The 13576-nt window shown below is 44.2% G+C and overlaps 1 protein-coding gene across 4 annotated transcripts in view; it reads right to left on the bottom strand.

Moving 5' to 3' along the window:
• CNOT2 (CCR4-NOT transcription complex subunit 2) overlaps positions 1 to 9996 on the bottom strand; it is a 92914-nt gene extending 82918 nt beyond the window's left edge. For 3 of the 4 annotated variants that reach the window (XM_066992981.1, XM_066992986.1, XM_066992984.1), the window contains exon 1: positions 9839 to 9972. The gene's annotated coding sequence lies outside the window, so the exon portion shown is untranslated. Of the gene's footprint in view, positions 1 to 9838 lie in introns of all 4 variants that reach the window. The other variant, XM_066992988.1, reaches the window with a different exon arrangement.
• Between the last annotated feature and the right edge of the window lie 3580 nt (positions 9997 to 13576).

Below are 13576 nucleotides of genomic sequence, written 5' to 3'. Positions count from 1 at the left end.
TCTGGTGGGTGACATCCCTGCCCATGGCAGGGGGTTGGGACTAGATAACCTTTAAGGGCCCTTCCAACCCAAGCTGTTCTCTGCTTCTAAGACAACTACACAAAACAAATAGGAAATTGTTTTCACAAAACTTCCCTCTCTTGATAACCACCCTGGAATCTAACCGTACCAACAGTTTCTTCATACAGTCCTGCCCAAAGCACGTCAGGCAGACTTGGGGGTAAAACGCCAAGAACCGCCAGGGCCTCCTCTACACCAGTGGTCTTCTCTTACCAGCAGGGACAGGGGCACAGTAGATAGTTGTAGGGTAAATCTTGGGATAACCAAGGAGAAACAATACCGAAGAGAACAGAGGAACGCCAGTACAAACACTTCATTTCTCCTCAGCAAACGCAGCGCGAGCTCTGGTCTGAGGTGCTGGGCATGGCGCTAACGGGGCCTGCCCTGCACAAGCTCCTTCTCCAGGATGCCTCCCGCATCCCTGCCCTCCTGGCCCTCTCCCAACCCACAAGCGAGGCCAAGAAGGTTTTCTTAAGATCCACCGCCTAAGGAGAGGGCACAGGATGACAGGCCGGACAGCAGGCTGTCACATCCCCACTCTCCCACCAAACAACCTGAGTCCAATGTAGAAGAAGCGAGGCCTACCCATGCAGAAGTGGCCTGTGCCTATCCACCCCAATACATAAATTCCCCAATTTGGCCTCGCGAAGGACAAAGCTTAGCCATAACTCACCACGGACAACCCTCCTAGTGAAGCGTGAGCTACTGGTGTAATGACAAATTACACCACGCATGACAGATTTTTTTAATTTTTTTTTTTTTTTGGTCTTTCCTGATGCCATCTGTGCTTCACAAGGAAGTCTGATGGCTGACAGCAGCCCCCAAATTTCCCCAGCCCCCAAACTATGGATCTAGACACTGCTAGGAAATTAAATTTTTTAAATAACTTGGATAAAACAATCATCAAAATCATCTACAATATCTCATTTATTCTTGAAACTGAGATCTGCTGAAGAAACCGTGTTTGTTTAATTTACACATACATATTCCTTCAGCCCTCGGATCCCCTTGAATCTACTCCTCACTGAGCCACAGGATCCCTCAGGGAAGGAAAAGGACCTTATGAAATGAAACGCTTGGGATGTCTGTAAACAACACTACAGAAAATTAATTTTTATAAGGACAATACCAGAACAAATAATAAATGTCTCCCTGTTTCAGCCTTGTGTTTTCAGTCTCACAACTTTTGATCCTCTATTCTGAGGTTTCAGTTGTGCTCTCAGCATAAAAATATAGCACCTACTTCAAGAAGTGGTGAAATACGAGAACCAAGTTACTCTGCTAAAGCTATAATTCTTGATAAATCCAATTCCTGTCCCTTAAATTATTTACGTATGACAAGTCTGTTCCGTACAGATGCCACCCGATCAGCAAGACATAATGCATTCCGTCACTTAATTTAACAACGCGTTATTTGCAGCCTGAATTCAAGTTTAATTGCCAACAGGACAGTAGTGCAAAAAGCATGAGAAAAGGCACATTGAGGAGCTCAGACTGTCACTACAACTATCGCTACGACTACAGCAAGAGGCATAAAACAGCCAAGAGAAGGTAACATTTGATTGTCACCTAAAATACTGAAAAAATGAGGATTATTTTTGAGCATATTTTTAAGTTTGCCATCAAAGTTGCATTAATATGATTAACATCTTTTCAGATCCGCAGCATCCACACATTTTCCTCACTATTAAACTTACGCTGCAGACAGATTATGTGAGAGGTCTCCCAGAAAGTGTAACTTACGAAGTGCAAGCACCTGTGAGCAGGAATGCTCTGTGCTTCTTCAAATTATAGAAACAAATGTCTGAAAAACTATTGCAGCTCTTTCAAACTGTTGGTTCTGCCAGATATGCCACAATAACGCTGTAAAATTGTGCAAACAGAGAGGAGTAGCTCACCTAACTGCGTGAACAAGATATTTGATAATCGTAAAACACAAGCAAAAACACTGTTTGGCCACAGTCATTGACAGGGAAACTAGCTGAGCTGTAAATACCCACATGCAGAAATTAGGTAGGATGCAATTGTATTCCGCTTCATACCAGTGGGGATGAAACCTCTAGGTGCTAACAATGCAAGAAGCGTTACATAAGACTATGCGCTTATTTTTAGAAGCACATTACAAAATTAAGTACTGCACTCGAATCTGTTGCCGAGCCGTGGACAGTCACATCAGTGTGCACAAAGGACAACCGCTCAGCTGGAGCGGGGCATTAGATTAGATTCAGATTAGAGTTCTCTCCCGCCAATCCCCAAAATACCGAACTATCAGAGTAAGAAAGTCAATTTGGGTTCACCGAAAAAACACTACTCATCATAAACACAAATGTATTCCTTTTTTAGGAGCCGCAGAACTGACAACTGGTTTCCTACAGCTTTCTTCTTTTGTTGCGTAATACTTCTGCACCGTGATGACCCCGAACTTCCCTCTTTTCCACCTCTCTCTTCATGACTCTCTCTCCTGCTCCAGGGAAAGGAGAGCCGTGGCACAGACACTCCGGAAGCCTGCACGTGCTGAGGGCTGCCTGACAGCTGCCATCCCGCAGGACACGCACTCCAGGTCTGACCATCTCTCTTCCCAGTGGGTGCAGTAATTTGGACACGCTTCCTCTACCTAGTCACAATTTTATGAGGCTTGGTGGACCATAATTTGAGATTTAATTCTTGCTTCCCATTTAAGTTTCCATATGTACGCTTCCTATGTATAAAGCGTAAGTTGAGTTAAATGCTTAACTTTGGAGTTACAAGTTTACTATACGAACTTTCCATGTGTATTTGTATTTATATTTGTATACACACATAGATACGCATACTCACACGCACACACTGGTGAGTGGGAGGGCCAGACAAACCAAATAATCTCATAAATGAGATTTCCTGAGAAACTGAACCCAAGCTTCTTAAGTGTTTGCCTTTGTTTCCTTTCAAACTGCAGTGTGACCTGCAGCGGTACTGCAGAACGAACCCTGCGTGCACCTCCCCAGATGAAACTTCGCTCTTTCCTCACCATCTCTGATGATCAATTTTCCTCTCATTTTTACCCATTAAAAATAAAAAAAAATTACACCTAACTTCTCAGTCATGTATTACACTGTTCTCCAGAACAATCCTACCTGAACATTGCTTCCCCTAGTTCCTGCAGACAGACATGAAACAACCCATTAAGCACATCCCACTACCAACAGATTTTACTACCACTGTTTCTTCCCTTGCAGCCTACGTTATTCCCCTCCAGGCTCTTTGCTAAGTGCATTAATAGCACGGCCTGCAGACTATGCTTAGTCTACCGAGTTTGAAAAAACACCTCACAAGAAGGTTTTGTTTTCAAAACCAGACTCCGCAGACGCAGGTATGCCCCGGCACCGAGAAGTCCAGCAGCGCGGCAGGCTGGAGGAGAGGCGTGCTGATAGAAAGGCAGAGTTAAAGATGACTCCTCTCAGTGACTCATTCCTGTTTGCCAACGAGGCCCACACTGGGCATCCCAGTTTTCAAGACTTATCGAGCTGTTGATATAAAAACAAATTCAGTTTAGCAGCATACTTATTTTAGAAAGGGACGGCTGGAATTGAATCCGCACTTAGGACCCTAAAACAACTTCCAGATTCATAAAAAATGTCATTTAAACTAGCTATATGTCTTTCGAAGAAAAAAATGAAGAGATTAGGATCATGGCTAATATCAACATTTTGCAGATTCCTAACTAAACTGTTATGGAAAATACTACTTGCCATCAAGTGTATACTGCTGCTAGTCACAATATACACCCACCTGAGATACAGAGAGCTCAGAACACCACCAATCTCTTTAAAACTACATTTTATCCTTCCAAAAAATTTGCAATACTTCTTGCTTCCTCACAGATGTCCCATAATATGTACATTTTTATATAACTAAGCTTCCTTGAACTAGGGGTAGGGGGGGAGAAGATTTGTATTTACTGCACAAAACATACCATTCTGAAAGTGACAGAAAGTTTCTTTAAAGCAACAACAAAAACTCCATATCCCAATTGCACGGGAGCCTGAATTTGCTTCAACTTTCACCATGAAATAAGAGATACCGATGTACTCTTGTGTATAATGCTGATCTTAATCAATTTGATCTCAAAGAACACACTTACTAGAAACGTGCATCCACACTAAATAAGCCAACAAATTCAGATTTCAGTACAAGATGCCTTTCGACTTTATGACGATACTTTGCTGTGTGCTGTACTTTTTCAACATGTCAAAAGCATCAAGAACAGTACTGGCATTCCAAGAAATTAATCAAATTACTGATTTATATATATGGCTTGTTGTTCTTTATTTTTTTTTCTGCAAACAGTTTTACAGGTGGACACAATATTACAAGACACTTCTAATGTTCAGAATTGCTTGCTTTCTATCTTTCACATATCGGTGCCGTGCATAGTTTAGATTTCTTTCTGAAAACCTTACAGATTTCCAGTTCTCCACACTAAAAAGCACAGTACCTGCTCTCCACAAGAGAGAAGACCCTCTTCTATATACTTTTTTAGCCTACTTAGTCACTACATAAAAGATGCTGTTTCACAGCTATTTTCCTCCCTTATGCATTTTTAATATCTTTATATGCAACAAGTACTTTCCCACAAATTGCAGCACTGGTGAATGAAATTTCACCAGTGAGAATGGTGAAAGACACCAAGCATGTACCCAAACAAGCCCCCTACACACCAGGGCAATGGAAGGAAGTCTGGCCTATCTTTTTGCCGTCATTCCACTTCCCTGGCAACACTTGCTTTGCAAGAATAGTTTTCACAATTAGAACATAAAAATGTACTAAAAATGAAAAGTAATCAGCACCTCAAACAATACAAGGTTTTAATAAGCTGAAAAGGGAAAAATGCTCTTCTACTGTAACGCAAAGAAAAAGCTTGCAGTCCTATAGACTGTATGACAAGTGCACAGTCCACCACTATAGGCATTATTTTGCACTGTTTGGTATGAAGATTCCCATCTTCATACAATCCTTAGAAAAGACTGATGCTGATATTATATTATCATTATCCATGTTACCAAGACACAGATGGAAGAACTACTTTGCCGAGAAGTTGCCTACAAAACTAAACATTAAGAGTTTATAATTTGAAACTCTTGTGGTTGTATAATTAGCCGTACCACTTCTTTTTGGTGCCTGGAAACTCCTTGCTGTTGTTTTCAAATACACGTGTATACAGACTGTAATGAAAAAGTTATGGACATCAAATTCTGAAATGTGTAATGATGAACAATACAACTGCCACCTACTGAATATGGTATAGAACCAGCTGGGTTTTATAAACCCCAACTGTTCTCCCTAACTATATACACTAAATACTACCAGTGTCTACTTCCACAGAGCCCTTGAACCAAGCAAGCAAAACACGGGAAAGTATTATCCCAAGACTACAGACTAGAACTCAGCCATAAATTGGTTCAATGACTTACCAGAGCCACACATCACTTCAGCGGACGAGACAGGAAGCATTCTCTGACTCTTACGCTCATGCTCTACCCTTGCAGTACTGTCTGTCCAGTGAGAGTAATACAAAGTAGGAGTTCCCATCTTATCTCCCACAAGTATACCTGTAATTTTACACTAGTTTTCATCTTTAATAAACTATCCCTTTTCACAGGTAATGACCTCATCTGTATACAGTCACCCACCACTGATTTCAAATACACAAAGAATTTGAATGTAGAGCTTTGAAAACGTTTTAAAAGTTCATTAAACTGCTTGCTGCAACCAAAAAGAATCACGAGTGATGTGGGGTACAAGAAGATGCTTAAAAAAAGACACACACACACACGCACACACAACCATAAAGGAAACCAGGAGGAAATAATGGTTTACTTATTAATGAATTTCAGACCTACAACTCTGGCACTGTAACTCACCAAGAGAAAGATGTCTCTAAAAACAGTTAAAATCACATTTTAAACACATCACAAGTGTAAAAAGATTAGTCAGATGACAGTGAAAGCAAGTCAAGAGGAAAACATACCGCCCACTTTCCTGTAACACTGCTGATAACCAACGCTACCTCAAGACAAAGCGGTGGCAGCAAAGGGGGAGCTCAGTAACCTCTTTGGGCAAGGGTCATTTCCATCTTGACTTGGGACCTGAAGCAAACCAGCAGCTGAGCTAGTACAAACTATCACAATGCAAGTATTCAGTTTTCAGCACAATAGTGTAAGTGAAAGATAAAACAGAAATTAAAAGCAATCTGAAAATTGCACGTCTTTAATCTTGCTGATATAAAAGCACGAAGATTTTACCTCCTATGTAAAATCTCTTACTGATTAGCACAGAAACGTCTACGTGGCATACAAACATCTCTAAAAACAAAATAATTCCGTAAGGACAACTTTAAACACACTGCAGTACAATAACGTCATTTGATGGAACCCTTCCTGTGCTGTTATTACGTTCAACACAAGTAGACTTGGTCGTCAGCATACGAGCCTGAAAGCTCTTAACGCAAGAAGTTAACTGTCAACACGTGAGCGGGTGCTTTTAAGTCAATGAGACTGCCCACAAACTTTCAGTTGTTCATATGTTTTTACAGGAACCTGGGTCAGGAGACCAAGACAACACACAAACACTGAATGTAGGTGCTAAAACACATGAAAAAAGGAAAAGGAAAAAAAGGTCAGCCCTGTTCCGGAAACACCAACTGAAGCAGGTTGTTTTGAATTACTCAGTACAGTCTGAGACATCAGGATATATTTCAAGAAAAAAATAGCTTTCTGTTGCGTAGAAAAATGTTTACATACTTTTAAAAAAATTATTTACTTGTACCTCAAAAACTCAGATGAGACAAAGTTAACCTGACCTGAATTTCTTGGCTTTTGTCAAGAACTACTGCAATTTGCGTATAAATTGTATTAATAATAATAAAAGAAAAACTATAATTTAGAGAACAACCCTTTAAATTTGTGGCAAAAATACTGTTTTGATGTAATGTGGTCCTGACCTTCTATATAAGCTTGCACACAGCTCCTATCTAAGCTAACATTTAGAAATAGACAACAAATATGGCAAGTATTCTGCCAAGAATTCGAGATCTTTATTTACTTTTTTTAAAGTGGTTTTCAAATCTGTATTCAACCACGCTATAGCTTTACACGAAGAGATAATCCGAAAAAAAAGTTAAATACCAGAATCTACTTACTTCAGAACAAAATGCTGTACTGGGAAGCTTAGGTACACTTTCTATACCCCCTCAGAACAAAGCAAGCAATTCAACGTTTATCTTAAGTTTCCAGACCGAGTCAGAAAGCGAGGTGCAAGAAACGCCTCTTAACTAAACTGCTGGGGTTTTAGGTTATACTCACTTCTGGAGTCCATAACAACAAGGAGGTGCAAGCCATTTTTGAAGAAATAAAGTTATGGTATGCGGCTGGTTTAAAACTACAGCAAGGCTACAAATCTTGCAGTGACTACAGAACAAACGGATTTTTTTATACAAAGAAACAAAAAAAAAAGCACACAACAGGTTCTAAAAATGCAATAAAGTTTCTAATTCCAGAGCTAACTTCTGTCGCGACAGAAATACCTTTAGAAGTACAGCCAGTACAGCGGAAATCCTTCACGAGAGCCACCGCTCCACGACAGGCATGCACCATACACAACTTTTCCATTGTGGAGCCAAGGTAAAGACCAAGGCTTTCAGGTGCAAACACCTAGTTAGGGGACCTGTTTGTAGTATCAAACTTCAGGACACATTAACTGTCCTATTTTTCACAGTGAACACCACTTCTCTAGAATTAGATTCTTTTAAAGATAATTCAAATCATTTTTTATGAATTGCAAGTGTTAACAGTGGAGTTGTTTTAGTTCTTAGGGCTTTTGCTTTCATCTGCTGGCAGAACTGACACACACATTGGTAACAGTGGCTACTTTGACAACAGTATTACGTTGCTAAAAGAACTGTGTAGACAAGGTTTATCTACTAATACACTCTTAGCTTTATCAACAGCTTCCTGAAAGTGAAACGGAAATACGCTTGCAAGTCAAGTCAGTCAGCTCATGATATCAAGTATTCAAATCCCTTCCTAAGATCAGAAGCAGCTGACACCTTGAAGTTTTTCATGCCAGCTGAATTCTCAACGTAAACAATAGCAGGGGGGGGGGGAAAAAAAAAAGGCACTGAGCACATCCATAGTCTTCAGTATCACGCAACTGGATCTCGCAAGTTATGTTCTATTAAAACGCCATTATAAGAGGACTCAAAGTACTACAACATTCACCTAACAAATCTTCTAGATCCAAGTAAAGACGCCTTTTCAATGCAAACCTAAACAATTATTTGGCTTTTGCAAGTCTTCACAAGTTTCGACAGCCTGAAACAAATCCAAGTTTCCAGAAACGTAAGGATTTCTGCTAAGCGATGTGACAGCAGGTTTGATCATCTTAACCTCCCTTCCCCCAGCTGAGGAGTGAGGAGAGCAGGCAGCCACCAGCACCAGATGTTACTGCCGTGCGGGCAGGCAGGAATGTTTCCTTCACACACTCAAGTCGCACACGCACGCGTACGTGCTTGCAGATACAAGAACGACACAAAAAAAAAAAGTTTGCGTCTTCCCCTGGGGATAAAACAGTGCAAAGTTGGAGACGAGTTCTTGTCTGATAAAACAGACTTACAAAAAAGCAGAAGCTGCCGATCCACATCTAACACGAGCACGTTTTCTTTCGCTCGGCTTACAAAACCTCCAAAACAAAGTTACCTGCAACTTCATTGAAGAAAATAGGGGGGGAAAAAGAAAGAAAAAAAAAAAAAAAAAACAAGAAGCCAACAGCAACAAAACCACTGAAAATCTAAGCTGTGGTGTCCGTAGGGAAGCCCTCGCTCCTGCCAGGAACACCCGTACACCAGCTATAGGGTAAATGCCGCATCTCATACAAGCGTGGCAGTGCCCCTCTTCCTCCCTCACCCTCACTTGTCACCCTGGGCCACCTTCCCGTCCCTTCCCTTCCCTTCCCCTCCTTCCCTCCCGGTCCCTTCTCCCCGAGGCAGGCTCAGGCCAAGCTCCAGGCCCCGCACGGGCGGACAAGTTCCTACAGGGGCAGAATCGCTCCAAGTTTGTTTCACAAACACGGCCGAGGGAATGCCAGAACCTGTTTACACATCACCTTAACCGCCACCAGGAGGAGAGCGGAAAAGGCGCTCGTAAAAAAATAAAAAAAAAAAAATAAAAAAATAAAAATAATATAACCGGGTTGGTGGGGAGGTGGGGGGAAGGAAACAAGCCGGCGCTATCCCCGTCTCACCCGGGGCCTGGCCGGGGCCCGGCGGAGCAGGCCGCGGGGCCACCCCGGCGCCTCCCGGGAGCGGGGCCGGCGGCACCCGGCGGCGGCGGAGGTCGGGGGGAGGCAGCCGGGGAGCGGCCGCCGCCGGGCCCGCTCGGGGCGGCGGGGGGCAGCGGGACGGGGCCGTCCCGGGCGGGCCGCGGCGGCGGAGCGGAGGCCGCGGGGCCCAGGCCTCGGCCCCGGAGCGGCGCCCGGCGGCCCAGCGGGGAGGGCGGCGGGGCCGGGCCGGGCCGGGCCGGGCCGCGGCCGCGCTCCCGGCTCGGTGGCCGCGCGTCGGTGCCCCCCCCGCTCCCCTCGGAGACAAAAGCAAACGGAAACCCGGCGGGACGCGGCCCCGGGCCCGCGGGGCCCCGCCGCGGGCAGCGCCGCCGCCCGGCCCTCCCTCATCGGGCCTCGGCCGGGCGGCGGCGGGCAGCGGGGCGGCGGCGGGGGCCGGGGCGGGGGCGGCCGGGGCCGGACTCACCGCATGAATTTTCTTGTCCCGCGGATCCAAGATGGCTGAGTATCCAGCACGGAGGATGCTGGGGGAGCAACCTTTACCCTCTGACCCGGCCGCCGCCGTGACCCCGCCGCCGCCGCCGCCGCCGCCGCCGCTCGGCCTGGCAGCGGCGCTGAGGGGCGGGGAGAGGCGGCGACGCCGCTCGGCTGGGCCCGGAGGACGGCGAGGAGGAGGAGGAGGAGGAGGAAGAGGAGGAGGAAGAGGAAGGAGCGCCGCGCTCCCTCCGCCTGGCCGCCGGCGGGGCGCCTAGGCCGCGGGGCTGCTGCTGCCGCACCGCCCGGCGGGCAGCGGGCGGCCGCGGGGCTCGGCCCCCGTTTTGTGAGGGGAGGCGGCCGCGGGGCGCACACCGAGCTCCCCGGATCCTCCTCGGGCTCCCCGGGGAGGTGGGGACGGCCGGGGGCCGAGCAGAGCGACCCGCGGGCAGCAGCCGCCGTCCCCGGGTGCAGCCCGCGTGGGGCCGGCCTGCGGGTGCCGGGGCGCTGAGGGCGAGCCCGGGGGTTTTTGGAGGGTGCGAGGAGGCCTGAGGGGGGTCTGGGTCGGGGACTGCCGTCCCGAGCACCCAAGTTGTCTAAAAGTCTGTATTTTCGGCACCGGCCTTCTTACCCGCTTTATTATTAAAATGGAGAAGCTTCACCGGGATGGCACGACTGGACTTTTTTTTTTTTTTTAATTCATCACCGTGAAAACGCGTGTGTTACAACAATAGCTACAGCAACTGCAGACGCACAAAACACTCATGATGCAAATAATCCCCTTGAATTCAACAAGACGATAAACGGTACAAAAGCCAGGCCTGTACGCAAGTGTTTTCAGGATGGAGGGCAGTGTTTTTTGTGAACTGGCTTCACTACTCCAGCAGGAAAAAACATCAGTGATGATGCTTCTTTGATTTTGTTGTGAGATAGAGAATTTCAGACAAAAAATGAACGTGCAGTATTTTGCCAGGAACAGTCAAACTTCACATGTTTGTTTCCTTATCAGTCAGGTCTGATTTTGGAGCTACAAATACAGCTTAAAAATAAGTATTCAGTAGATTATACAACACTAATATTTCACAGAAACGTTAATACCCACAGTAACGTGCCGGACAACGTTAACATGTTTTGAAGATCAAAGAACAGTCTTCCATCTACGCTGGAAGACCAGCTTCTTAATGCCACTACTGAGCACAGCTACATGCCAAACATGGGTGTTATATCACTTTAATAAACGTCTATACACTTTGTCCAGGAAAATACTGTATTATTCTAGTATCTTAACCTTTGTGTCTCGAATATTAATGCATTTGCTGTAAACAAAGAACCGTAGAACACTGTAAGTAATATCCAGTTGTAAGGATAGTATTTGAAGTCTTGGAGTACTTCTGTTCAATCAAAAAAAAAGGATTTCTTTACACCTTGTGACAGACATAAAGGCAGTACTTCGAGACCAAATAAGTTAATGAACCTTCCACATCTTCACTGTTGCTAAACAAACTTTTCTTTTGTCTTACCAACCCTTTTACATCCATTTGTAAGCATTTTACTACATTAGATTTCGTTTTACACTTTTATGGTGTCTTTTCCAAAAGCTAATATATGTTGCATTTCCTCAAAGTCATTTAAGACTTAAGGTACCACAGAATACGTGGTAAGTAAACAAAGCATCTGATGTTGTCCTTGCATCTCTGTGGACCGATCTCTGTGTCCATCACAAGATTGAAGTTTACATGCAAATCAATTAGCATTTAGACGACAAGAAGCCTGTAGAGTTCAACAGAGCCAGGAAATAGAAAAAAATAAGTAAAAGTTTTTCATGTCTTAGTCTGGTTAGCTTAATATAATAGTCCAATGAGCAATCACAGGGTGTGTAAATTGTGATTTAAATTTTGTTAGTGAAACTAACCTGCCTTTCTGCTTAAAATTGTGTGTTTAGCTGTGGGACATCATCAAGGTGACTGTAGTCAGTGTGTATTTGACTTCCTTGTTTTCTTAAAATGAATGTTGTTAGCACTTTAATGCTTCAGAATAATCTCTGAAGCTGATAAAAGCGAATGTGTGCTGTGTTCATACATTCGCTACTTTCAGAGTGGCTCAATATACATTTTTATACAATGGTGAGGCCTATTTTGCATCGCTGCACCTGCTTAATTAAAGAGGTGTTCTGAGCTCGTTTAATTAAATGGCTGCTAATCACGTGTGGACACTCCTAATCCGTTTTGAACCTCATATGGTACAATTTGACCTCTTTGTGTCAATCTTTGTCTACAAATATGCATTTGTTATTTTTAATCCCAGTTAATAAAAGGTCTCTTTTCCGTGTTTTGTTTTTTGGTGTTGTGTTTGGTTTTTTTTTGCTTGGTTGGTTGGTTTTGTGTTTTTATTATTATTATTTTTTCTTGACTTATTTCACAGACACTCACCTAACCATTTGAATTTCCACCCAGAGAGGGCTAATAGCATTCAGCATCTGTCCGGAGCACCTGAAAAAATTGGGAAGAAGGCATCAAGCGAGACAGATGTACTCAGAACCCCAAAATGCTTTCTTACCCTGGCTCTTGAGTGTTCGTTCCCTGGCAAGCCTCTGCACTTTTACTTCACACCTGCTCCAGGAAGTTTTTAGATGCTCTTCAGCCCCACTCAGCATCACTGATAGAGGTGGATGATGCAGTCACAGATGTGGGAGGAAAAGGAGTCACCTAAAGTATGCAGAGGACACCATTAAGGTGTTTTATTTGTTTTGCCAAAATGTAGAATTAAATTAGCCATCGTAAGACCACCGTCCTCGGTTGTGAGCAGAGGCAGAACATGATGAATAGCCTTGTAAGTCATTTTTAGATACAACCACAAAGTGCATTGGAGCGCATCAAAGGTCTTCCCTTCTCCAACCTACAGTAGTCCTCAGGGGTAGCAAATACAGAGCAATTGCCAAGAGCAAGGGTTAGCAGCTTTTCAGTGATAGCAAAACAGGCTGTATTTTTTTTATTATTATTTTTTTCATAAATAGGGTTTAAGCTCATTGGTAGAAACAGCTGGAACCGTCGATAGTGCCCCTTGACTGCGGGGTGTATTTGATTAGCTAAAACAGTGAAATACTGCTTCTGAAGAAGGCAGAGGTTTCTGATTTCTGCTGAACTGAGAGCTGTGTAACACTTGTGAATTGGGAGCAGCAGCTTCTCGCAGATGTCTTCCTTGCTGCATGATGTTCAAAAGTCTGTCAGTTTGCTTTCTTTGGAGCAAGGCTGGAGGGTTACTGCACAGCTATGCATTAATCTTTGCCCTAGAAGAACATGGCAGATTTTTTTTTCATAAATACAGCTATTTGTTTTTTAAATATTTCTTTAACACAAGGGTAGAGGTGTGTCAAAGTAGAGATCTCACCACAAAGGTACGTTAAAACATTTTTTCAAGAGTAAAAACATGAAGAGCTCTCATTTTCTTACTGTATTCTCCTGATTCCTAAGTATTCCACTAAAATAGAGCACAAAATAGTCAGATTTAGGAGGATTTGGTTGGTTAGGCTGACTTCTGCAAGTTAGTCTCCAATTTGTAGTTTATCTAGGGAAGGGAAGGGAAGGGAAGGGAAGGGAAGGGAAGGGAAGGGAAGGGAAGGGAAGGGAAGGGAAGGGAAGGGAAGGGAAGGGAAGGGAAGGGAAGGGAAGGGAAGGGAAGGGAAGGGAAGGGAAGGGAAGGGAAGGGGGAAGGGAAGGGAAGGGAAGGGAAG

The sequence above is a fragment of the Anser cygnoides genome, chromosome 1, assembly GCF_040182565.1.
Source record: "Anser cygnoides isolate HZ-2024a breed goose chromosome 1, Taihu_goose_T2T_genome, whole genome shotgun sequence".
Classification (NCBI taxonomy): domain Eukaryota; kingdom Metazoa; phylum Chordata; class Aves; order Anseriformes; family Anatidae; genus Anser; species Anser cygnoides.
Note: the sequence above shows the minus strand (reverse complement) of the source record. Positions and strands in the feature narration are given on the sequence as shown.